The sequence below is a fragment of the Apus apus genome, chromosome 1, assembly GCF_020740795.1.
Source record: "Apus apus isolate bApuApu2 chromosome 1, bApuApu2.pri.cur, whole genome shotgun sequence".
In the NCBI taxonomy this organism is placed as follows: domain Eukaryota; kingdom Metazoa; phylum Chordata; class Aves; order Apodiformes; family Apodidae; genus Apus; species Apus apus.
Window position 1 is genome coordinate 136,398,718 of NC_067282.1, and position 24,187 is coordinate 136,422,904.

The 24,187-nt window shown below is 38.3% G+C and overlaps 1 protein-coding gene across 8 annotated transcripts in view; it reads right to left on the reverse strand.

The window, feature by feature from the left end:
* SOX5 (SRY-box transcription factor 5) overlaps positions 1–24,187 on the reverse strand; it is a 631,122-nt gene that overhangs the window by 264,253 nt on the left and 342,682 nt on the right. Inside the window, exon 1 of one of the 8 annotated variants that reach the window (XM_051632719.1) lies at positions 14,989–15,013. The exons of the other annotated variants lie outside the window; for them this stretch is intronic. The gene's annotated coding sequence lies outside the window, so the exon portion shown is untranslated. Of the gene's footprint in view, positions 1–14,988; positions 15,014–24,187 lie in introns of those variants that run through there. 8 annotated transcript variants of the gene reach the window in all.

Here is a 24,187-nt window from a genome sequence, read left to right on the forward strand (position 1 = left end):
GAAAATTGCTGCCTTTGAAAATTACTCTGAAATACAAATAGAGTAAAACAAAAATAATTTAAATAAAAATAATTTTACTCAGACATTCTGATATTCCAAAAGAGATGAACTTTATTCAAGTGTTCAGGTGTTCAGCTCGTATCTCCTACTTCAGATTATCCATGGAGTCATGCCATCTCTGTTCCAACAGGGATAAGGGATAAAAGTTTAGGGTATCATGTGAGGACTCCTCCTTCACTCACTGTGTATATGGTATTGTGAACTCTTCTTCAGTTGTCCTGTGAAAGGGTGACAGTTGAATTCTCTTCACAGGTTTTATTCATAAAACCGTAAGAATTAAAAATCTACATTAACAAATGTGGTGTGATCGCCAATAACAGCACATGCCCTTTCACTTGCAGTAGTATTGCTAAGGCACTTTCAGGTATTTCATTTTCAGATTTTGGAACGTCCATGATCAGTTTCAAGTGCAACTGAACACTTCCCAAAACTGTTCCTTGCACACACTAACATGCTTCCTCACAGCTGTAACAGTGCTCGTAGGTAAGTGGATTATCTTCAGCTCACCACTGTCTAAAAGCCAATTTTTCTTTTATCTGGTCCAAAAAATGGGTGTCAAATTTCAAGAGAAAGAACAATTATAAACAGCTGATAACTACCCACCTTAACAAACATTAAACCTACATACTGCTGGAGCTCTTACCAAAGAAAAACATCACAATTCATCATATAACACGCACATGCTTGCACAAACAAATGTATATTGGTATATACAGTGTAAGAACAAATCCACAAATTTGAAAATGAGATACAATTCTGAACAGACAACATACCTTTAGGACTATCAGAAGTCTCAAATTTTACTTTAGAAAGGCAGCAGATTTAGGCCCTAAAACAGCATGGCAAAAAGATGTCCCCTTGAAAAATCTTCAGAAGTTGGGGGTGAAGTGAAAAGGAGGAGGAAAAACCCTGAAACCCGTATCTTTCCCTCCAGGGAAAGCACCTTTCATAGGTGCTTTGTCTACCCTCACGTCTGTTGTTCAACAGAGATTCCCAGCCAGCTCCACAAAGACCCAGCTGTATAAACCAATGCTGTCAAAGAACACAGTTAAGGGATGGATAAAACAGGGAGGGGTGTCTAACATGCTGACCACTGACTGAGCTTGCAAGGATAAAGAACCCTTGATGGAGAGAAGTAATCATCCATTGCTGTTTGTTTATTTTACCTCCTCCACCACATACTGGAACCTTTTTTGTTTTTTCCATTACCAAAACCATCCCCCACTGAGAAGCCTTTGTGATCTAAAAGGGGTAGAGCCCCTCTTTCTTAACACTGGCAAGTTTATGTAGGCAGATTCATTCAAACACATCTTAAAATAAACATTTGGCTCTTCCTCTACATCACACTGTCCACATACTGCCTTAGAATCATAGAATCATAGAATCATAGGGGTTGGAAGGGACCTCGAAAGATCATCTAGTCCAACCCCCCTGCCAGAGCAGGGTCACCTAGAGCACATCACACAGGAAGGCATCCAGGCGGGTTTTGAGTGTTTTTGAATGCCTTCAAACATACTTAAAAAAAAAATCACCATTAAAATGAGCTTGCCTAGAATTGTTTTTACCAAGATGTATTAAAAAAATTAGCAGTCTAAGGCATATATTGCCATGGAAGTCCAAAATCAGATGAGAGCTACAGCTTTCTGAAAAAACTAAATATACATTACAGTAAAGTAAACCTGGCTGCTATTGCCATAGTAAGTGGTATAATAGCTTTCTTTAAAAGACTTCTTCCATCAAAAACCTCCCTGCTGAGGATACACCTAATTGTATTATAAGGGAATCTGAATCCAGATGTTCAGATCTAAAATGCATGTCATGACTATTACAAGGAAAACGACCACTCCACTGCATGGAGAACAAGGCATTCAAAGGGCACCACTGGCCTGAGCTCTAAAGGCAGTGAGGAACTTCAGAGGCCTTCCAGCTAAGTCATGTAAGTGCTAAGCACCTCAGAAAATTTACTTCTCTGTTAAACAAAAACGAAAAAACAAAATTCCTTACTTTCCACTTCATTTTTTTTCTTTAATTCTATACTTTCCACATATGCACCACTCCTTTGTTTTTCTAACTACATAAATTTGGCACTGAGAACAATTCAAGCATGAATCCCTATTAAAAAGATAGTGCATGGACAACAGAAGGTAGAAAGCCCTTTGATGTATCTCAAGTTGATACTGGAAAGAACAGTCACCAATTGCAAGAGGATGCCCAGTCACTCCATGGGCTATCTACTGCAACCAAAGCAACTGATTAGGAGAGGACAAGGGGTAATGGATCAAAACTGGAAGAGGGAAAATTTAGGTTAGACATCAGGAAGAAATCCTGTAGTGTGAGGGTGGTGAGACACTGGAACAGGTTGCCCAGGGAAGCTGCGAATGCTCCCTCCCTGAAAGTGTTCAAGGCTACGCTGGATGGGGCCCTTAGCAACCTGATCTAGTGGGAAGTCTCCTGTCAATGCACAGGGGTTAGATCTGGATGATCTTCAAGGTCCCTTCCAACCCAAACCAGTCTATGATTCTACGATAACTATAGTCACATTAAACTAGGACATTGAGAAAAAGAATGGATTCATTGTATCAGCCATTAACAAATCCCCCCGTATCACAGGGCTGATGATCAGCTATGTTTTCAAGGTTGCCAGCCTTAACTGGATGCAAAATGGAGCAAGAAAGGTCCACTGTCCCATTTCTAATTTCAAAAAGGTAATAAATAACATTTGATTTGGGTAAGTAGTCATCTGGCAAGCTCTACAGTTGTTTGAATGATGCCTCGGATAGTGCATTGGTACTGATTGAAATACATCACAGAAATTTAATTCTGCAGTGTAGCAACATCCTTTGGAGTTGATCGTTGCCAAAGAAGCACAAACATTGAAACTATGACCAGATAGTTTACTTCTGAATACCCTCTCTGCCTCAGTATGGGCTACATTACACAACACTAAGAATTCACAAGACAGAAACTTCCCATGTGATCCCACATAATTTATTGAATCGTTCTGGCTCCCAGTTTTTCTATTTCTATGTAAGAGATAAGAATGTTTAACTGCCTTTATAAAAAGCTCTGCAAGCTCTGATTTTCTTTTTTTAAAGAAAGTATTTTATTGGTGATTGCTGTTTGTATTACTTGCTTGTATCGTTAATTTAACTGATGGTTTTGTGTATACTGACATATAAGCAAGGGCAACAACAAAGTAATCTATTCAGCTACCGTACTTTGAAACTGCAAAACTAAGTTTCTTCATACAGTCCTGCCAACAGATCCTAAGAATAATTTCTTTTTACCTATTGACTATATTTATGTAAAAATCTATTCATCTCTTCTCTCTGAGCAGTGATAATGCAATGCAAAAAAACCCCAACAAACAAACAAACAAACAACAAAACAACAAAAAAAAACAACAACCAACAACAACAAAAAAAGTCCCAAACCAAAACACAACCCAAAACCCCTAAACAAAAAGAACCGATTTTGCAGGAGAACGTCACTGTCCAGTTTCACTGGATCGCTCTCTCTGTCCTTCATACAAGAAGAAAACTTAATCCTAGCCAGGTAATGCCATGGTCATTCATAATTACTGATCACTTTTTACTCAGAAAAAAAAATATTTAAAATTAATGTCACCCATGTTCATCACAAAATACTAATGAAAACACCCATTTCACAGATTAAGATTTACAGATGCCAGTTTGGCTCATTTACCCAGACAACTACCCAGTACTGACACCCAAAGTGAAAGCCAGAGCTTTAACCCGCCCTCTCACAGCACAGCAGGGCCAAATTTAAAGAGTGAGCCGTAAGCTCCAATTTCCAGTTATGCCAGAGCTGTGATGCTAACTCCTCAGTACAATGAAAATGTGGCATCCTGCATTCATCAAACGTACTATCAAGATAATGATGGAAAGCTAAAACCAGCCGCCCTACTCTTCCAACATCTGCCCTGGATAACTAACTCTAAGGGCATACTGAAAAGACACAAAACCCTAGAAAGGGGACTTTCTGTATACTGTAACTTGTATCTAACCACCTGTCCCTTCATTCACAAACAAAGCAAAGATTTTTCTGTTTAGTTTTTCTCTCTTTTTAATGGCTCACAGAAGTGTATCAGATTTTAAGCTTTAAAAATGTCAACCATAAAATAAAGTCTCAAAGATATAAAAGCTAATGCTAGAGGAACATTTTTAACCAACAGCACACTTCCGGTTCTACTCACAAGATTAACCAAGCATGTAGCTGTATGCTGGGATTGCTGGCTGGCATTTTTTAAGAGTCTGCAAAACTCCACTGTAAAAGAGCTCATCAGATATACACACTTTTTTTCCTTTCTCTCCTACTCTCATCTCAGCCCCATCTCCACCCTTGCTTTAGAGGGGGAAGATCAGAAAGTGCAGCTGTTACCAGGCCTTTAAAGCCCTATTCCCCATTCCCTCCACCCCCCGTATGTCATGGATATAAAATATAAGCCAGATTTATAAAGACATTAAAGTGCCAAAACCATGGAGTTTGTCTTCAAATATGTTTCCAATATTAGGAAACCTATACACTTCTGAAAATCTGACTAGGAGCCCGTTTGTGTCTCTAAACACCTTTATATCTCATCCTCCTTCTCTTTTTTCCTTTATACAACTTATTACAGAGTTTTCTATGCTTGCACTACTCCCTTCATCCTTAAAAGCACTTTAAAATACTAATTACTCTTCACATAGCCCTTCTGTGACATAACTAAGGAATATAATCCCCTCTAAAGTAAATACAGGTTACTAACTCCTTTTTACACACTGAGGAAATACAGAAGAAGACTGAGTGGTTTGCACACCACAACATAAAAAAATACTATATTGAAGCATGGATTAAGATACAGAAGTTCTCCATCCCATGCCCAGACTATGACATTCTAAATCTTATTCTTCTATTTGCATATGATACTCTTAGCTCAATTGTTTCTATCTGCTGGCTGACGATCAAATATTTAATGTATGCCATAAAATGAAAATATGAACTCTACAGCAGTGACTCTTATTTGTCATGCCCCATTACTTAGACCGGGTGGTAACATACTCCCGTATGATGGTTTTCAATTTTATTATAGTCTCTGTTTGCTCACACACTTAAGATGTTTAAAGAACAGTTGTATGGATTATCAGACAGTCTGAAAAATTCAGTTCAGAGCTCTTCAAACACATTCATTTTCATCTTATTAGCACAAGTAAAGTAAAAGCCTTAGGCAGGTAATTTACCATCCAGTTTATCCAAAGGTACTTCTAAAGGACAAGTCAACCTTTGTAAATCGTTTGTGATAATCTCCAAATTGATCACTAATTATCAGCTGCTAGTAAGCATTTCTCCCATCAGCAGCACTGTGAAAATAATGGATTTCTAAGAAAATCTATCATCATTGTTATTGCCACCTGTGTACTCAGCCATTACTAAAACCAGCAAAGTTGCATGGCAGAAAGCAGACTCACTAACTGCAAATCCGTTTTACAGGCAGTTTAAAAATTAGATATCCACCAACAAGAAAGAATTATTACTATTATATCTTTCATTCTATACCTTCCCACATATACAGGAGTTACAATGAATTTAGACCCAACAAAGCACACATTGTTTTGTACTGCCAAACTCGAGCTGATGTACAGAAACTTCCTTTTTCCCTTTTGCAGTTTTCTGATTTTCTTCTAGTAGAAATGAATGGTTACAATCTAACAGTAAAAAACCTAAAAAGATCTTTCCATATTTCATTTGTGAAAAAATAACTTGGGAAGAGATAGCTGCACATAAAGCAGATTAGTATTAGCTACCCGCAGGTCCATGTTGCATAGAAACTGAGGGGGACCCTTTTTGTACAAGAAACTGCTTGACAACATGCAGTTGAGACTTGATACAAAATTTTTGACCAATGTTCTTCAAAATTGCTGGGCGTGATACACTACACACCATTTTCAGAATTTTGGGCAATACTATGACCAATGTATAACATCTGGTATTCTCAACATCCCTAATTTAACTCCATTTAACATAATGGATAGTCACTTGTTAACTTCACTGGAGCAGCCCAGGATGTCATGCACCTTTTATCTCCAGTGCAATCAAACACACCTGACAAATTGTATTTTAAAAACCTATTTCACCAACCAGGAAACCCAACCATGACAGCAATAAACTGCAAGCTTGGCAACTATTTATTTGTGCATTGTCATGCATATGATAGCATAAGGAAAATAAGAATATTAGAGGGAAGGTAACGAAGATGTTTAGAAACGTAGCATCCTTGGAAAAGGCTATAGATTACAAAGTGTGTGATTGTATTTTTCTTTAAAAATGGTCTAAAAAAACCCAAGACAGGTGAAGTGCCCACCACCATGGGTGGTGGGTATAACACAGTAACAGCAGAAGCCTTTCACATGAGCATGGCAGTCCCACCAGCACCGCAATTTATTTATCTATTTTTGTAATAGATAAATGTAGGATAATTCTATGTATGTGCAACAAAATCCTCCTTAACACACACACAGACACACAGAGAGTAAAAGAATTTTGTTCACGTTAAAGAAGACTTATGAACCAAGTCCATCACCAGCTACTCCACACCGAGTCCTGATGATTCCAAACGCAACGGGATTACAGTTGTAATGACAAAAAAAAGGCAACAGCACCACGGCTGAAAGACGAACCATCCCTCAAAGACAGTTTTGCTCAGGTTCTCTCAAATTCATATAATTTATGCTTACAACTGTAGCACAGAATCTTTTAAATAATGCATACGAAAATTCTAGTTCAAAGGGCAGGAAGCCTGAAATGGAATAGTCTCTTAAAGAGAAATAAGACATAATTCTGATAAAAGCAAAGGGAATATACCTGTATTTTCTTCAGTGAGATGGTGCCAGTGCATGGGCCACTGGTCTTGAGTGAGACTGAGCCTTAAATACTGCCATCTTCAGCAAAGAAAACCAAGGGATCCAAACTATCAAGACGCAATTCTGTTCTAGACAGGGTTAATGTCAAATGACACCTCCTCACTGAACAGCCCTGAGCACTGAATGTACTGACAGGCACGTCCATTTTTTGTGCGTGCGTGTTTGATCTTTCAATTTGATGCCTCTTTATTACTACTTCTACGTTCCTAAGTCCTGGAGAACCAATTACTCCACAGACCACTGAACAGCATTTCATTCTAGTCACATACCACAGAATAATGTACTAACTGCAGAATCAGGTATCTATTACCTGGGATCTGCATAACTTATTTCCAGGACCTATCATGACCATGAGAAGCCCAAAACCAACATTTTGCAGATAGGCTGGCATCTTCAGGAGAAGTTAACCTGCAGAATGTGAGTGTTGGTCATCATCCAAGAGCATGAGAGAATTCAGCCTGACTGTCCAGTCCTGGGCTAAACTTGTAGGACTGAAAATTAAAAAATGCACTCCCAAGTGCAAACAAAACACAATTCAGTGAGACAAAATAAATCCTCTGATGTCACTTATAGCTAGTTCTTTTCAGTAGAACTACACTAAGACTCTCAATGTATGCTTAATATTGGAAGCAAGATTTATCATGAGTAAACAATTTAATAATCTAGTTACATAAGCAGTAACAATTCCTTGGCTCATAATGAACAATATGATATCAAAGTTGTCATCTCTTAAATACATGAGTAGTCCTGATTAATTCAATTGTGTCCTCAGTGTGTTCAGTGCCTGTGTAGATACAAGAGGAGAGTCTTGAAAAGGTCTCTCTGAGGATTGAGTGAGCTTTGAAATTTTAACTTGGGTGATCTTATATGAAATAGAATCCCACTTACTTGCCAGGAAGCAATGAAAGCAAACTCAGTGAGACTGCTCGTGTGAATACATCTTAGCAGAATCAGGGCCCGTTCAAGCCACATGGGAGGATAAACTTAAATAAAGCATTTCACTATAACCATTCTTTCATCAGTCTTTAGTCTGTATTAGTAGCTAACATCTGAGGAAAGGAAAGGTTTGCTGCTTGGCAATAGTGTGGTGTTAATGTAACACAATCTGTTAAACGAAAAAGCAAAATTAATTCCAATTTGGTGTCTTCACATTTCACACTCCAGAGCCTCTTATGGACTGAATGAAAGACAAGAAGTGGTAGGGAAAATTTAGTGATTTTTTTTCCAAACCAAATAATCTATTTCTTTGCATTTTACCTAATTAAGTCAAGGAGCAATGTGAGGGAAAAATAAGAAAGTTGTCTTATTTATGCAGGTATTTGTTACTATGTGCCTACAACAGCTTAAGAAACGTCTGTTTCTGTCCATCTTCCACTGCCTACTCCCTCTCTTCCCCTTGTCTTCTACACAACTCAAAAGTTTTGCCTTGCTTCATCGTCCCAGCAAGGAATGAATTAAGCAGAATTCCTGTTATGCCAATTAAGGAGGAACTAATTACAACTTTGTCTCCTGCCCTCTAAGGTTGCAAGTTTGGCTACCAAGCTAATCTGAATGCAGCTAAGTGCAGAGCTCAGAGGACGCAGGTACTAAGTTTTCCTCCTGCTATATTCAAACTTCTGGCTACAGTGGGCTGACTGACTTAACCAAAGCTCTTCTCTCCAGGCAAAAGCCATGCACAACTGAGCCGTTGCACTCCTCCATACTTCAACTCCCAGGCATGTAAAAGGGGACAGTAATAATACCTATTTGTCAGCGGCATTGTGCAAGTTAATCCCTTAATATTTGTAAAGCACCTTGAGATCTTAGCACGGAGGGCACAAAAGAAGTACAAAGTGTTATCATCATGGTAATAAATTGGGGCATGTTCCAATTAGACTGTTTCTAGTGAACTCTCTCCGGACTTTGACTCAGGATGTCTTTGGCTTCTGGAGTTACATACAGACACTGTCCAAACCAAAAAATTGGAAAGCTACACAAGACTTTTCTTCAGTAGACCATTTCTCTTTTTTTTTCTTTTTTTTCTGAATAAATACTTTGCCATTGCACCTACCACCCACATTCACTCCCAGGCTAATTATACTTTGAAAGACAACCAGCATAAAGATGATTATAGCATACTGAGTCAAGGGAAGACGCAGTCAAATAAACAGGGTTACTTCCCTTGGTCCATCTCTCACTTTTTTCCACTGGATGATGAATCCTAAACCCCTATAGGCATGCACCTTAGAAAATACTAAAACAACCTTTGTTTCCTTTTTTTTTAATTCCTTTTTGCCACTTCTGTACATTTCCAGCTGCACCCTCCCAAAACTTCAAATTGCAAACCAAATTTTCCTGTTCACCCTGGTCACAGAACAAAAAGACACAATGCCAAATGACTACTGCCACTACTTAAAATAAACAAACAACAAATTAAAAAAAAAACATTAATCCAAGAAAAAGAACGGAGTGCCCACTATCATGCCACCATCCATTTACAATGCAAAAAGTAGGACAGAAGGCAGCTAGTTGCCTTCCTCATACAAATTTACTTGTGTAAGTAGTCTTTCCTCTCTTCCTTCCCTCGCCACTCCTTCTCCCATTCCCTTTCTTACCCCATCACAAGATTGTGAACGCTCTGCAGACAAGCATTTCTGAGAGAAGCTGTATCACCTCAAAGAGTTAAAAGCTCCTTTTGACTTTAGCACCTTCTGAAGTGTGTGAGGAGGATGCCTAACCCTGCAAAGTTCTCAACATTTTCAGCTGCCACTGATTGCAACAGAAACTTTGGGGACTCCATTTTGAGCTTTACAATATCAGGATAATAAATTACTATTCTCTCTTTTTTTTAATTAATGTGTGGGGATCTTCTCTAAATGTATATACCTTGAGAGTCTAACTGTTCTGCCTTGTTAGTCCAGTACTACCTATTGCATTATAAAAGGACACTCCAGCACAAACAGAATGTGACTCTACCGCTTTCTTACACGAAATAAATGTAACGTCGCATATTCAGATGAATCATCACATAAAGCAGAATAAGAGACATCCAGAAAAAGTACCCCACTGACTCGACCAAAACCTCTTCAGAGGTGTTTTTTTATGTAATTGTTCCGAGATTGTGTTTTTCTTACTGTCTAGCTTCTTTAACACACCAGAAAGAGACGGTTTTTACCTAAAGCAAAATATTTTCGTTCAGCTCTTTCCCATTATTTATTCTAGTCCATTTGTCACATCCATATAGCTTATATCATCATTGACACAGCTAGATGAGTAATATCGTGTATTATGTCTCTATCTTTCTGTACACAATTCATATAAAGAAGAATAAGATAGTTCAGCCAAATGAATAATTATTAAGGGTATGCTTTCAAAAAACCAGAAATCAATTGTTAATCACAGTAATTGACTGTGGTCATTCATTACATCTCTGCTGTAGATCCTGCTCTGCTTTACAGGAGATGTGTCATAACAACAGGCATTGCAAAAATACTGCACAAGTTTCAACTCTCTAGAAGATAAATGTCTTAGTCTTTTGCGATGTGTGATAAAAAGGTGAATAAAAGAGTCAAAGGGAAAAAAGAGGATGAAGCAAACAACAGTGTTGGTTTGCTGTTATAGTGCCATACACTTATTTTGGAACTTGCTTCTCCTACAATCTGATAATACTTATCACTGGTGCTCTCTTGCAACTGTTGCCTACTAAACATTTAGAGATCCTGGCTTGATTAGCTGAATACAATGGAAGACACCAATTGCAGATAAGTAGAGCTTTTGAACTGAAAGACCCACATACCTCACAAGCATATAAAATTTTCAAAATAGGATAACAAGCCGTTTTAGACACCTACAGCTTTGGACCATCATGGCCATAATGTGTTGCTTTAATTCTTATCCCTTAATAAATCAAAAAAAAGCCAAACAACGAAAACTAGAAGACATGATCCAAGCTTTCATACTTAGCAATGCTCAGAACTAAAAAAGAATTAAAGAAGAAGCAAAAATAGGTTGCATAAACACAGAAGCTTTTGAAAGTTCAAAAATTCATTTCAAACCTCTCATTCAGCATAGCTGGGAAACCCAGATGCTTAGCCTATCCAGGTGAAGCATCTAAAGTGACAGCATGAATCCTCTCTGTTTATTACGCTGAGTGCCTTGCCTCAAGATTAGATGTTAAGAGGAAAGACTCTGTGGTTGTCTTGCCTATCTAGATAGTTAGCTTCCAATTACTATACTATATAATCCACAAGGTCCTACCTATGTCCCACTCCTCATTCTACAACAGTGTCCAGTGGCAATGTTATCTTTTAGTTAGTAGTGCCTCTATTTCACAAGACAAAAAGAAAATATACATTCTAATTTGGATTATTAGCACTGTAAAATACATCCTACTACCAACCAAATGTAACCTACGGTAATGATAAGAATAAAAAAACAAACAACATAAAAACACACCACGCAACAAGAAAAAGAGAGAATAAATTATAGTAAAATGGCCCAAAATCTATTATTTAATTGATGTCATGTACACCCATTTCAGTTTTGCACAATTGCTTCTTCATTCCCGAAACATGAAATCAGTCCAAGCAGATTCCAAGCTATGCTGTATTTTCCATGTTTCACTTCAGTAAAATATTACACATACATTACCAAGTATCTGGGATTTTTCCTGCAATCATCATCACAATCCAATATTTTCATAATGTTGCCACAAACACAGCTATTACCCCCTAGAAGAGCACAACGTTTTGGCAATGCAGTGCAAGAAGTATGAACAACTTCACCATCATTTTCCAAAACAATGCAACGCATTTCCCCAAAAACAGTAGCAACAAAAGCTCTGCCACTTCATTCCTTCCCTCCAACCTCTTGATGAATGTGAAAGCAGTGAAACAAGCGGTGCCCTCTCCTATCTCCTTGCTCTTAAAAGGCTCTAGATCACAGTCATCCACAGCTAAATCACACTGAAGTCAACAGGAAACACAACGTGGAGGAATTAGATACATAATTTAGCCTGAACACTCCAGAATAAGGCTTAGGAAAAACGTACTGTTTAATATCTGCCTATACCACATGTTCTAACCAAGTCATGAGGTGTGTGGCAACACCTAAATTATGCCAAAACGTTGAGTATTGCCCCATTTTAATGTGGAAGTGATATGACCAATTATAGCAGAAAAATAAGAAGACAAGGTGAAAATTCTTTTGTTAGTGTCCTGATCTTGCAGCAAGTCCAAAATCTACAGAACTTCAAAGAAGTCAATGCCACTCAGAGCCTAATAGGGAAAGGCTCTATTTGTGTGTTCAATCTACCATATTCCTTCTCAGACTTTATTCAAAATGGTTTCAAGCAACTTACTGTTAATAAGGATTAAACCTGCTTAACAAAAGCATTTTCAGAGATCACATCACTATCAGGCCTGATTAATAGGTCTTGAAGTCTTCAGCAGTGAGGCTGCACTCCTTATATATTCTAAATGCGACTATACATTTGCATTTTGGATTCTTTCTCAGTGAAAACCAGTGCATGCAAAATAAATTCCACAATCCCACATCTTGTATACAAAGGGCATAATGCATCACACATATCCCGCGACTTAAACTATTCTCCTGAAATTATCTTAGTCTCACACAATCACACTTCAGACACCCCATATGTCCAGTTTGGTTATTCCTCCTTTAAAAAGCTAATAAATGTAATACTTACATGCAACTGTATTTAATCTTAAAACAATTATCTGCAGTACTTTGTGCCAAGAAAAGCATCAATAGGAATCATTAACAATGCTTCGACTTTATTTTCTTCCTGTTTAATGGGCCCAATCCAACAACCGAGTTAAGTCAATTGAGAGTCTTAAAATTGTTTTCAGTAGGAGCTGGACAGAGCCTTATGCTCATATATGAATGTGGGGCTTGTGCAAGGAGGCCAAATAACAAGCACAGCCTCTGTTTATTCACACAACGCTACTGCAAAGACAGAGGAAGAAGAAATTTCCCTGTGATGCTCCTATTACCCAAAGCTGCAGAGGAGCCAGTAATAAATGCTTTGGAAGCAAGGGCAAAAAGTGCTCTCTGGACTTCCTCTGTCCCTGTCCTCTTTTTTAAGCCTACCAACAAGAGTGTCAAGCTCATTTGCTGAAAACCAGAAAGACACAAGGCACTTGGTACCTGATATGAAGCAACTTTTACCTAATCCTCTCCTGAAGTGTTTTTTAATATGTAAAAACTCAACACAAGACCCACTCTTGGTGTCACATACACCCTCCTATTCAACAGAGTTATTTTCATCTCAAAGAAAACACAAGTCATCTGCACAATAGTTCACAATTACAATGCATGTGTATTGCTTTATTTAACTCTATCTGATAAATGGGTCTAAAAACGTAGATCAATTTATTCCAGACACTCACTTTGATGTTCATACAGATAAAAATTAGAAGAGAGAAAAACGAGTTCTGACTTTTCCCCCAAACACTCCCGGAAGTAGCGCATTTGCAAACAGAGTAGATGCATGAGCCAAACTGTTAAAAACATTTAATTGCCCCAAAATTCTAAAAGGGGACACAATTTTTTTTGCACTAGCTGACTCAGGTGCCACTCTTTCACACAATTTTTTTTTATTTCTTTAGGAAAATCATACACTCTTCCTTCACATGCGTTAACCATTTCCTCCTGCTTACAGTGTTAAATATATCAGAATCTTTGAAAATACAGATGTTATATAGCCAACTCCATTCTAGAGCTTTTCAAATCTGTATCCAGGGCTTCCTGGAAGGCATAAGAAGCCCTTAATACTTCAAGGGATTTCCAAAGTCCTGCACTGACGTGCCTGACCTCACTTTCCCTCACACACTGGAGCTAGACAGTCAAACCAGCAGATTGATATTTCACAGCAATTTGGCACCTGCATATTGTGGCCCCCATTTTATTTTAGATTATGACAATGACAGGCCACAAAGCTCAAAAGTCCAACCTTTGAACCCAGTCATTCACACCCAGCTTTAATGAAAAATGCAACTGAACCCTGATGGTAACACTGAACTGGTGGAAAATCAGAAGGAGCCACACAACATTTCTACCAAGTGCATCTTCCTTTGCAAACTATCATCTCTCCATCTCAAGCTTTTAATGAATCAGACATCTAAACTTAATGGGAAGGATAACACAACACAGCATTTTGTTTAAAACCAGCATTTTAGTAATGGAAAGAAGGAAGATAGCAAGATACATTAAAACAAAATAAAAGGGTGGGAGAAGGAAAAAAAAAAAGGGGGAAAATAAAAAGGAAGAAGGGAGAGAGCAAGGATTTGGTCGGTTCTTATTAACAGCATAACGGAAATTAGCTTCAACTGTGTAAATCAAATTAGACAGTTCAGAGACCTGGTTTGCAAGCTACCTTTTAAATAAAAACGGGGGACAATTGGCAGGTTGTTTAAAACTGTAGCTGTAGTCTCGCACCCTCGTCTCCTTCTCCCAACCCTCTCTCCCACACCACTAACTGCCATCTCAAATTTACCTTGCCACGCACTCACTCAGGAACTCCCTCCCAACCACAGTGGATTGGTGGAATCTACAGAAAATAAACTGACAATAAATATTACTATATTACCCAGAGGGAGGAGGGGAAGCAAAGAAAATGACCAAATTGTTTACATTGGTCAAGGAGACTTTCCCCTCTAAAATTTCCAAGAACACGAGGGCCAAATAGCAAAGGTTTAATTATGAATCTGCTCATAGTGTTTCTTACAGAATTTCTTCTCACCCATCCACGAATACAGGAGCTTATTCTTGTGCAATCATTAATGCTGAAGAGCAGATAGGCTGCTATTTCCTGAAGAAACCCATTTTATGGCATGCAACAGGAAGAACTGCTTCACTATTAAGATGGTTAAGCAACTTCAGTAAAGTCGCTATGGGAAGCCATGGTGACAGTGGCCGAAGAACTGGCTTTCCTGGTTTCCATTAGGATCAATACTCAGAATTTTTTTTAGTTTAGTAAGTTTAGTAAGTTTATTGTTTTAGTCTCTACCTGTGAGAAAACCAGTGCTCCTCATAAAAATGTAGGCAGTATCCTCGTGGGGAGAAGGTGAAAGGAGAAGAGCTGAGGAAAGAAGAGACAGGATGGGAATAATACAGAGAGCTGCAAGTCTGTTAGCTTGTTAGGGCTATAACCTTAATACTGTTAAGGCTTATTTCACAAAAAAAGAGAGATTTTTGCTGTCTGTCTGTACATTATGATTCATCTAAAACTATGTAGAAGCTTTTAAGTTTCCAGTATTACCATCATTTTATCCACAGAAATCCAACTTCATCTTTCTCTCATAACGTCGGATGTTCTCCGCAAAAACACAGACTCAGGCAAATTAAATGTAATAATTAAAAGCAGCACTTTCTCAACACCAATAACATAGAGAAAAGGGAATCTTTATGAAATAAGAGCATAAATAACAGTCCTTTTACTCACTCTCCTGACATCTCAGCAGAAAACAATCCAGCCCTACTTTTAAATGACAGTTACATTTATGCAGAAAACCATCTAGCAACATTATGATCTGACATAAGCAGCTCTCTAGACACAGCAGCAAGGAACCTTTAGCCCTGTCCAAAGGTGTTAACAATGCAGTATTAATGTGGCACGGCACTAAATGGATGGCCAAACACAGAGGCTTTGTTACATGCAGGAGGTTGCACATTCGTCATCTTTTTCCAAATGTAAGGGAAAATACTATCAAAACTTTTCAAAGAAGAAAAGCAAAGAAGACACATATTTTGTCCTGCATATTTTAAGGATAACTCTAGTAAAGGCAAAGAAATAATACCTAAATTGCTAACAGAGAGTGAAACCGCCGCCCAAGATTTTTAAATTTTTTTACGGTGCATTTTTTTCTACTTAACTTATTAAAATATGGACTGTTCAGAGTATCAAACTAACATACACTCAAATCTGCTCCTAACTTTATATATATATATATACATGTATATATATATGTAAATTATTAGGCATTTACCAAAGATTTTACTCAGACTCATTCATTCTAAACCTTTAAACAGATGAAGTGTCAAGTCAGACTTGACAAGTCAAACTGTATTATATGGTGTAATTTATGCTATCAACTTTACTTTCCACAACTGCACCACTAAAGGAAAACTGCAGTCTTGATATAAAGCTGTAAATTCTGATCAAATGGGAAAGTGTTACATTCAGAAGGGCTTTTGGTCCATTAACTTCCATGCTGATTTGACACGCTCTGCAGTGCTTGGGCAACAGACTCTGCTATACAACGTATTCCTAAGCAAACAGTGCTTTGTGTCATAAACCATCTGGGGTGTCAGTTCGAAGGGCCACTCATCTAAACTCCTCTGATACACTTGGAAATGCTGAGGTGCAGAAGAGAAACTTCCCTTTACTACAGAATCCCTTTTTGTAAGCGTAAGGAGACACTGCTGTCAACGGAACAACGGAAGGCACAAAATTTTGGCTAAGGCAGTTGTTTTCATTATTCTGCTGAAGAAAACCATTGGATACACAAGCTTTCTAAAACCACTATGATTTTTCTAAGGTACCAATAAAAGTCATACCATTCATAACCTGGACAGTGCTCCCTTTCATATCAAAGCCCACAGTTGCAAAGCTAAGCGCCAAGCAGATGGTTGAAATCTGTTTTGTATGAAATGTGTGTGCGCATACGTGGTTTTTTTAGATTGAGTTCTTTGTATTCATATTCAGGCCTAGGTTCTAGCCATCAAAACACTGGCACTGAAGCAATCATTAGCAGCATTTTAGACAACTGGCAACTAAGGTATTTGCAGTTCTCCACAAAATGTTCAGCTAATATCTCCCAGATGTATAATTAAGGCAAAAGATCATCTTCTTAAATTGGTATCAGTGCTTTGGATGGCCTTTCAGTAGACTGAACATGTATGTAAAAAGCTATTTTATTTATCTACTTTAAAAAATAATGCTCTAACTTCTATTACACTCTAATATTTTATAGCTGCTTTTAAAAATACAGGCTTCCATGTCAGACTCTACTCAACCCTAACAGCAGCAACTTCGTGCATCTTGCTTTTCTTTTTCTAATAAACATCAAGTGGGAAATTCTACAAATTGTTTTAATAATAAGGCTCTGTGTTTCTTATTTGCTAACCATTTAGTTTATTTAACATGAAAACACAAGATAGGCTATGCTGCTCCAGGGGAATAAGCTCCTGACAGGGCAGTGAGCTCTCCAAGAATCCACTGATGAATCTGCTGCTGCTACAGCAGACAACCCATGGCAAGTTACCTCAGTTGCAGGTACTTCGTTCAACTCATTTGTAAGTAGGTTGTTTATTACCACAAAGAGCAAAACCAGAAAAGCTTACCAGCATGGGGCTCTGCTATTTGCCTGAGGTTCTCATGGAATCTGGGAACTGGTGACAATAATTTGCCTCGTGACAAATTAACAGAGGTCACACTTTTGACAATTGAGGTTATCAAACAAATGTGTATTAAGAAGACTGCATTTTTGTGCAGTGGTCTGGCTTAAGACCTTGGTGGCCACAACTGGGAATTACTACCTTAGGAAACATAGAGTTTCAAAACAAAGATTGATTTTGTGTACAGTGCCAAGTCCACTAAGGCCCAGATGTTAGCCCTGGCAGAATTCAGGTACATGTTCATCACTGCCGTTCTGATTATTCTAGTCTGCCAGGGATACAAGTTGTTTAGGAGGAACAGTTAATGTGTCTTAACACTGGCATGGAACTTTGGAAATCTACAGATCACAAGAAGCCTGCAGAAATCTCTCCCAATGCTTCAGAAATTCTGGTGGTATTGCAATTGATGGAAGTGCACTGCAGATTAGGGAAAGTCAGGCTTCAGCTCAGTGATCTCCTTGTGAGTGACCAATTCAAGCTATTCTGGCTTCCTGGGGTGAAAAACATCAGACTTTTTCTTAGAGTTGATCAGAACATTAATTAATTAGGCCTACGTTTTTAGGACCTGACACTGAACTTCAGTGCCACTGAGTCCAAACAGAATGAATGGATACTTTTTAAAATGCTGCCTTGACTAGCCTGATCACAAAATAGGTCTTTGTGAACACACTGCTGAATAACTACTACTGAAATACTATGGAACGTGACTGATCGTAATCCATTATCTTGAAAGTAGTGTCCCTCTCAAAGAGCTTATCAAAGAAAATATCTTAATAGCTCAGTCATAATATTCATAGACTACAGAGATCAAATCCAACCAAGACTCCCTGAGTGGAGTAAGAGATGAAATATAGAGACCAGATCTAAATCCACCGGGAGACCCCAGTGATTCAGCTCTACTCTTACTGAGCATACAGCTGGAAACAAGAACAACAAAACAAAACAGATCAGAAGAACTTTTAACATAAATAGGAAAGCAACTCCTCCCTTTTATAATAAGCCTGTATAATTTCCTTAATTTTGGATCTCTGACATGTTTTTAAAAACAGATGTCAAATATGCAAGTAAGAATCACAACGTATTTTGTGTTCTGCAACGTAGTCTTTGCTTTCAAGCTCATTGGTTTGCTCACTGTGGCTGCCTACATTGCTGCTTTCAGTAGAGTCTGTTCCTCACATTAATACTCTCCATGTGAAGAATTTTTTCCTAGATTCCCTAGTGCCTGGTCCTCACGTTATAAAACATACGACAGCTCTTGTACATATGGCTGAAGATGTTAATTGTTCTCCAGGACGGAAGCGTTACCTGACCATTAGTAGCACACACCGTCTCTCAATTTGCTGCTTAAACACCGCAGGTGCTGCTAACTCCAGTCCTCTGAACTTGCCTCCAGGTAGGGAGCTAGTTTAGAAGCACACTAAGGTAATTAATCGGAGGGGCTCCAGACGATATCCCCCACTCCCCAGCCTTAACTGATGTCGCTGGGGCTGTAAATATTTCTGTACTTTATATTATTAATTATACTCCAAAGTCCCTACTTTGCATATTTAAGTAATTAGAATATTATATTCCATCTTGCTAGAATGAGACCTTTAGAAATTATAATTGGACAGACAGAAGTCTCTAATTTGCAGTTCTTTGGATCTTAAGAAGGAAAAAGAGGGTGCTGAGGTTAAAAAACAGGACTAGTAGTCAGTATCTCTACTTTTTTATACTCACTCATGCAAATGAATTTGTGATACTGTCTCTCAGTTTTCTCATCTATAGGTTGAGGCTAATCTTGCTTCTCAATCTAAAGAGCACAGAAATATTCATGATTTGTATATTAATGCTTTCCAAATGCTCTGAATTCCTAATCAAAAGACTTTATAGGAAGTATGAATCTATTATTAATATTATCAGTACTTCTAACAGTAAAGCAACTTCTACATACACATATATGTAGAAAAGACACAGAGCGAGAATACACATGCACATACATTGCTCAATTTATAAAGCATGGCTTCAGGACTGAAATCTCATTCATGAACCATGCTAGGGATCCCTTACCTACTCTCCATTTCTGAATTTTCCCCATACAAAGACACATTGATATTTCTCTAAGCTCTAAGCACAAAGGCTGCTCTGTGGAATGGAAAGAAACCTTCTTTTTTGTGTTTGTACAGTGACAAGTATAATGGGGTCCTGATTCAGGATGCTTACACTCTACAAAAAAAACACTAAATCAATGACACTAATACACATGCAGATTATCTTCAAAAGAGATGCATGAAATACTTGAGAGTGGTACAGTATTTTTCCCATACTTTGCATGGTATTTCATGGAAACACCATAACTTAATACGTTTTCCTGAGTCACACATTTAGTGTTAGAGTTTGGGCAAGAACAGCAAAAGTGAGCAGAACTCACAAAACATAAGCAAAGGATGAGAGCCCTTCGCTGAGAAATCCTAGCAAATTTCAGTCTTGGTTGCAGAACCAGAATCAACACAATGTTCATACGGTTTCAAAGATGAGAATCCATAGCCTTCTTTACAACACACTGTCCATAAATATCTACTTAAATCTCCAAAACCCATGAGAAAAACACAAACCAAAGGCTGAACCTGAGAAGTGAGCTGTGTTTTCTATGTCCCCCAAAACCCTAGATATTTTTAAAAGACATAGAAAAAAAAACTTATTTGGCTTTACTCAGCAACTGCAGAAGAAAACTGTACCAGAAGAATAATGCTGCATGTTCTGTTTTCATTTGCTTTCATTTAGGCTTTCAGTTCTATTTCAGTTTTGTTTCATTTAGCCTGTTATATTTTTTTTAAATAATCATCATGTTTTGGTGATTCACATTTCACACCAGCACAGGAACAAGTAATGTAAATACAACACAACAAAACGACCCAGTTTGTTAACAGACATGCCAAACGGGTAAGAACATCCTTCCCTCCACCCTTACCAACCATCACCTTCCCACACATCTCATTTCTATCCAAAAAAGCCTCTGCCCCAGTCAGGCCACAGCAATGAAATTCAGGGAGAAAACCTACTAACAGAAACTTGAGTAAACCTTCAGAGAAAATGTGCGCAGTCTTGTTTTACAAAGTGAATGTAATGAGGCCTCCAAGGGAATTTCTCTGAAAGCAGAATACTTCTCTATGGTCAAATACAGGCTGGGCAGCACTACAGAGAGCCCACGCTCCCTCCCAGCACAAAGCTCCACTGAACAGCCTCAACCCTAACTCAGGTAGGTGACCACAAAAGGTGAGAGGACATGGCACACTTCATGCCCTTCAATAAACATTTTCTCTCTTGAAACAAGTAATATCTCAACATTACACAAACTGTATGCACATGTGCGCTTTTTTCTTTCAGACTGTGATGAACTATAGTCACATTGCACTACTAAAGTACAGATTCCCAACAAACTGCAGATAACACAACTAAATGCAACCCAGTAAACAGACGTACCAAACTACAAAGAACAAACATGAACGCATCTGCAGGTATGGGCACACACACTCTTTGAGACTTTTTTTAGGCTATTAAAATGGGCCAAAAGAATAGTGAAATCTTTTCACACAATGCATGGTAAAAAAAGGAATAAATAAAAATTGTTCGGAACCAGTAACATTTTCCCTACTCTTGGCCTTATGCTATCTACCGAGTTGTCAATGGCAAGTAACTCCAGCTCACTGTCAGATACATTATCTTTGCCTATGACAAACCTGTGAGATGAATGAATGAAACATGGGGCATTTTTTCACTCCTACAGTCTTTTAAAAAAAAAAAAAAAATCACAAAAATTTCAAGCTTAGCACCAAAGAAACCAAAAGGATGGTAAACTGCATGGGGTTCTCTTTACATAAACTGCATCCCTAGGCCTTTTTTCTCTGAGCTACAAAGGCTCATGAAGAACATTAGATGTAGACAATGGTCTTAACTAGGCACAAATAACACATACCTACACACACAGTTCCTCACCCCTAAAAATAATTCAGATTACTCAAACAAGAAAATGAAATTCCTACTCCCTCTGCTTATTTTTTTGCCCCCCCAAAGTAACAGAATTACATTAAGATTAGTAAAACAGAAACAGATACATAGTAATAAGACTATAATACAACCACACAGAAAAATTAGCACCAAGGTAATGTTTTATAATATATTTAGATCAAGCAGCATGCAGACACCCACAACCTAGGAAAAAAAACCAAAACACAATCAAGACAGTCTATATGAACCTGAGAAAACACAAAAGCACAAGTACACGGTAAAAGAAAATAAAATTAAATTATTACAGATCTCAAAGAGCAGTTGCCGACAGGAATTTCTGTACTTGCTCTTTCAAAAAAAACAAAAAAAAAAGTATAAAAAGGAAATTTGGAATGCCAAAGATACATTTTAAAAATAGCAAATATAATTACAATTTCAGAGTTGAGAAATGTTACCTGATTAATTCCACGATACTTTAAAGGGAAACAAGGTCAAAGCCATTTCAAACTTTCAGAAAGAGCCCCAAGCTTTTTCTCATTTTCGCTTCAACTCTCAGAGTTCTACAAGTCAAAAATAATATCGTCATGTTGAAATTTTTTTTTCTTAAACAAGGTGACAAAAGGGCAACTTGAAGAGAAATGCCATGCCAGATCCAAAATGAGAGGTAGGAAAATGTTTTCAAATTTATTTCAAAACAACCCCTCCCACCCTAATACCATGGGCAGCACCTCTAACACTCATGAACTTCGTATTAACATCTGATTATTCTAGCAGCCCATGTCTCTCTTTTCCTTCTTTCTTTTTCTGTTTAAAAAATAAAGAAATTACAACCTAAAAAAAGGTAGACGGCTTCTCTGAATGACCACTGCACATCTCACAGTTTCCATTCACTCCTTACATTCTTTTCAAGTACCACGGCCTCCACAAGCAGCACTCACCAAAATCCTTCCAAAATCCTGTCTCAAGGTGCTCTCTTCCAACAACTACTGCACACAGAACTTCACGCTGTCACAAGGACATGTGGGCTCAGGAACAACTTCTAGAGACTCCTGGCTCCTCAGGCTGGCGAAGGCTGGGCTCGGCACGGAGGCGACAAGTGGTGTCTCCCAAGCGGAGGTTGTGGCGTGCAGGGCTCTGCAGGGCTCCCCACTGCCCCTGTGGTGGCTGCTGGCCACAGGCTGAGCCCAGCCTCCGGCGAGGCACAAGCCACTTGGACCGAGTCAGCCCCTCAGTAGGGTGTGGGTGAGGTGGGACACGTGGCAGACCACAGGCTAGCATCGTAACCCTCAGCAAAGGCATGGGTGAAAACTTTATGGCCGCCGAGAGCGGCAGGGTTTTGCCAGGGGGTCTCCCAGAGGAGATGTGGAAGGTAGAAACACCGTCAATCCCCGTCAGGGGCAGCACACGCCATCGCTCGCCCTCGCCCGCTGCCCAAAGCCGACGGCTCAAGAGAAAAACGCAACCCGTTTCAGAAGTTGGAGAAGTAAGTTTGGGTTTAGGTAATGCAATGATGTGACAAGGATTTGCTTAATTTGCAGCACAGTTTCTAATGTACTCAAACACAACATAATTTTACCTTTCATAGGAAGTCCAGGAAGACTTCGCCCATTTTCTGAGTTAGATAAAAATCCACATACACTTTAGAAAGAAAATGCGCTTTGCTTCTAGGGATGGTGTATGTTAAACAAACCCCTTGCTATCAGCAGAGACGTACTACAGCTATTGCTTCCTTGTTGTGAGTGCTTCTTTTCTCTTGACTACAGTGGCAGATTTCACAGACATTGAATACATCCAGTGTGTATAGGTACAATATTACAACATGTTTTGCCCCGTCCACTTACGAGTTACTTATGCTATAACAAGGCCTGAGCAACAAATTAAAAAGAAAACAAAAAAAAAAAATACAAACAAACAAAACAACAACAAAAAATAAAACCAAGAGGATGTCAAACTGAATTCTGCAAAGAGTTGTGAAGGCAGAGGTATGTGACACACAAACATGCAGATACCCCACTCAATATTAACGGATTTTTTACAAGTATAGTATGAGAAGCATGCTAAGAAACCATAAATCTAACCTGGGAAGAGATACTCTTTTTGCTGTATAAATATTGTAAAAGTGTATTTTATACAGTTACAGATGTATCACATTACACAGACACGTATGCTTCCCAGTTAAGTAACTCAATCAGATACTATATGCCTCCTAAATGATAAAGCCATAAATGCTCATTAAAAGCTCCCTGCTCCCTGCAAAGTAGTAAATATTTTGTAAACTAGTTATAGATTTAAGATCTCTGGACAACAAGGAAAGAGAAACAATTCCTCTCCTATCTAAAGGTACCAATCAAACATACTATGCATATAAACATCGCAAGATGCTTAGTGGGAGAGTGTGTGTATGTGTTTGTGTGTGTTTTAATTAACTCGTTGAATGCATATGATGAGGCAGCCACCCAGAATTAGTAATGCCAAACTCCCAATTTGATTCAAATGCAATGAATACAACAGTTGAATTGTGCAGGCTGGTGTGTCACTCATCAGCTCTCTCATTTGGGCTTTTGCCTTCCAAGTCTAGTTCACAATTTCAGCAACTGGTAAATTATGGAGATGTTCATTAAATCCCTAATCTGTAACAGTCAACTTCTTCCTCACTAAGCATACGCACAACATATGAAATTAGCACACATAGGACATTAATGAGTAGTCTGTAAATGCATTACTTCCTTCAGCCTTATCTCAGTAAAATAAAATCATGTTAATTTTTGTCACTGTGAAAAACCACTATCTGAAACTTTAAACTGGCCCTGTATTTAATCTTC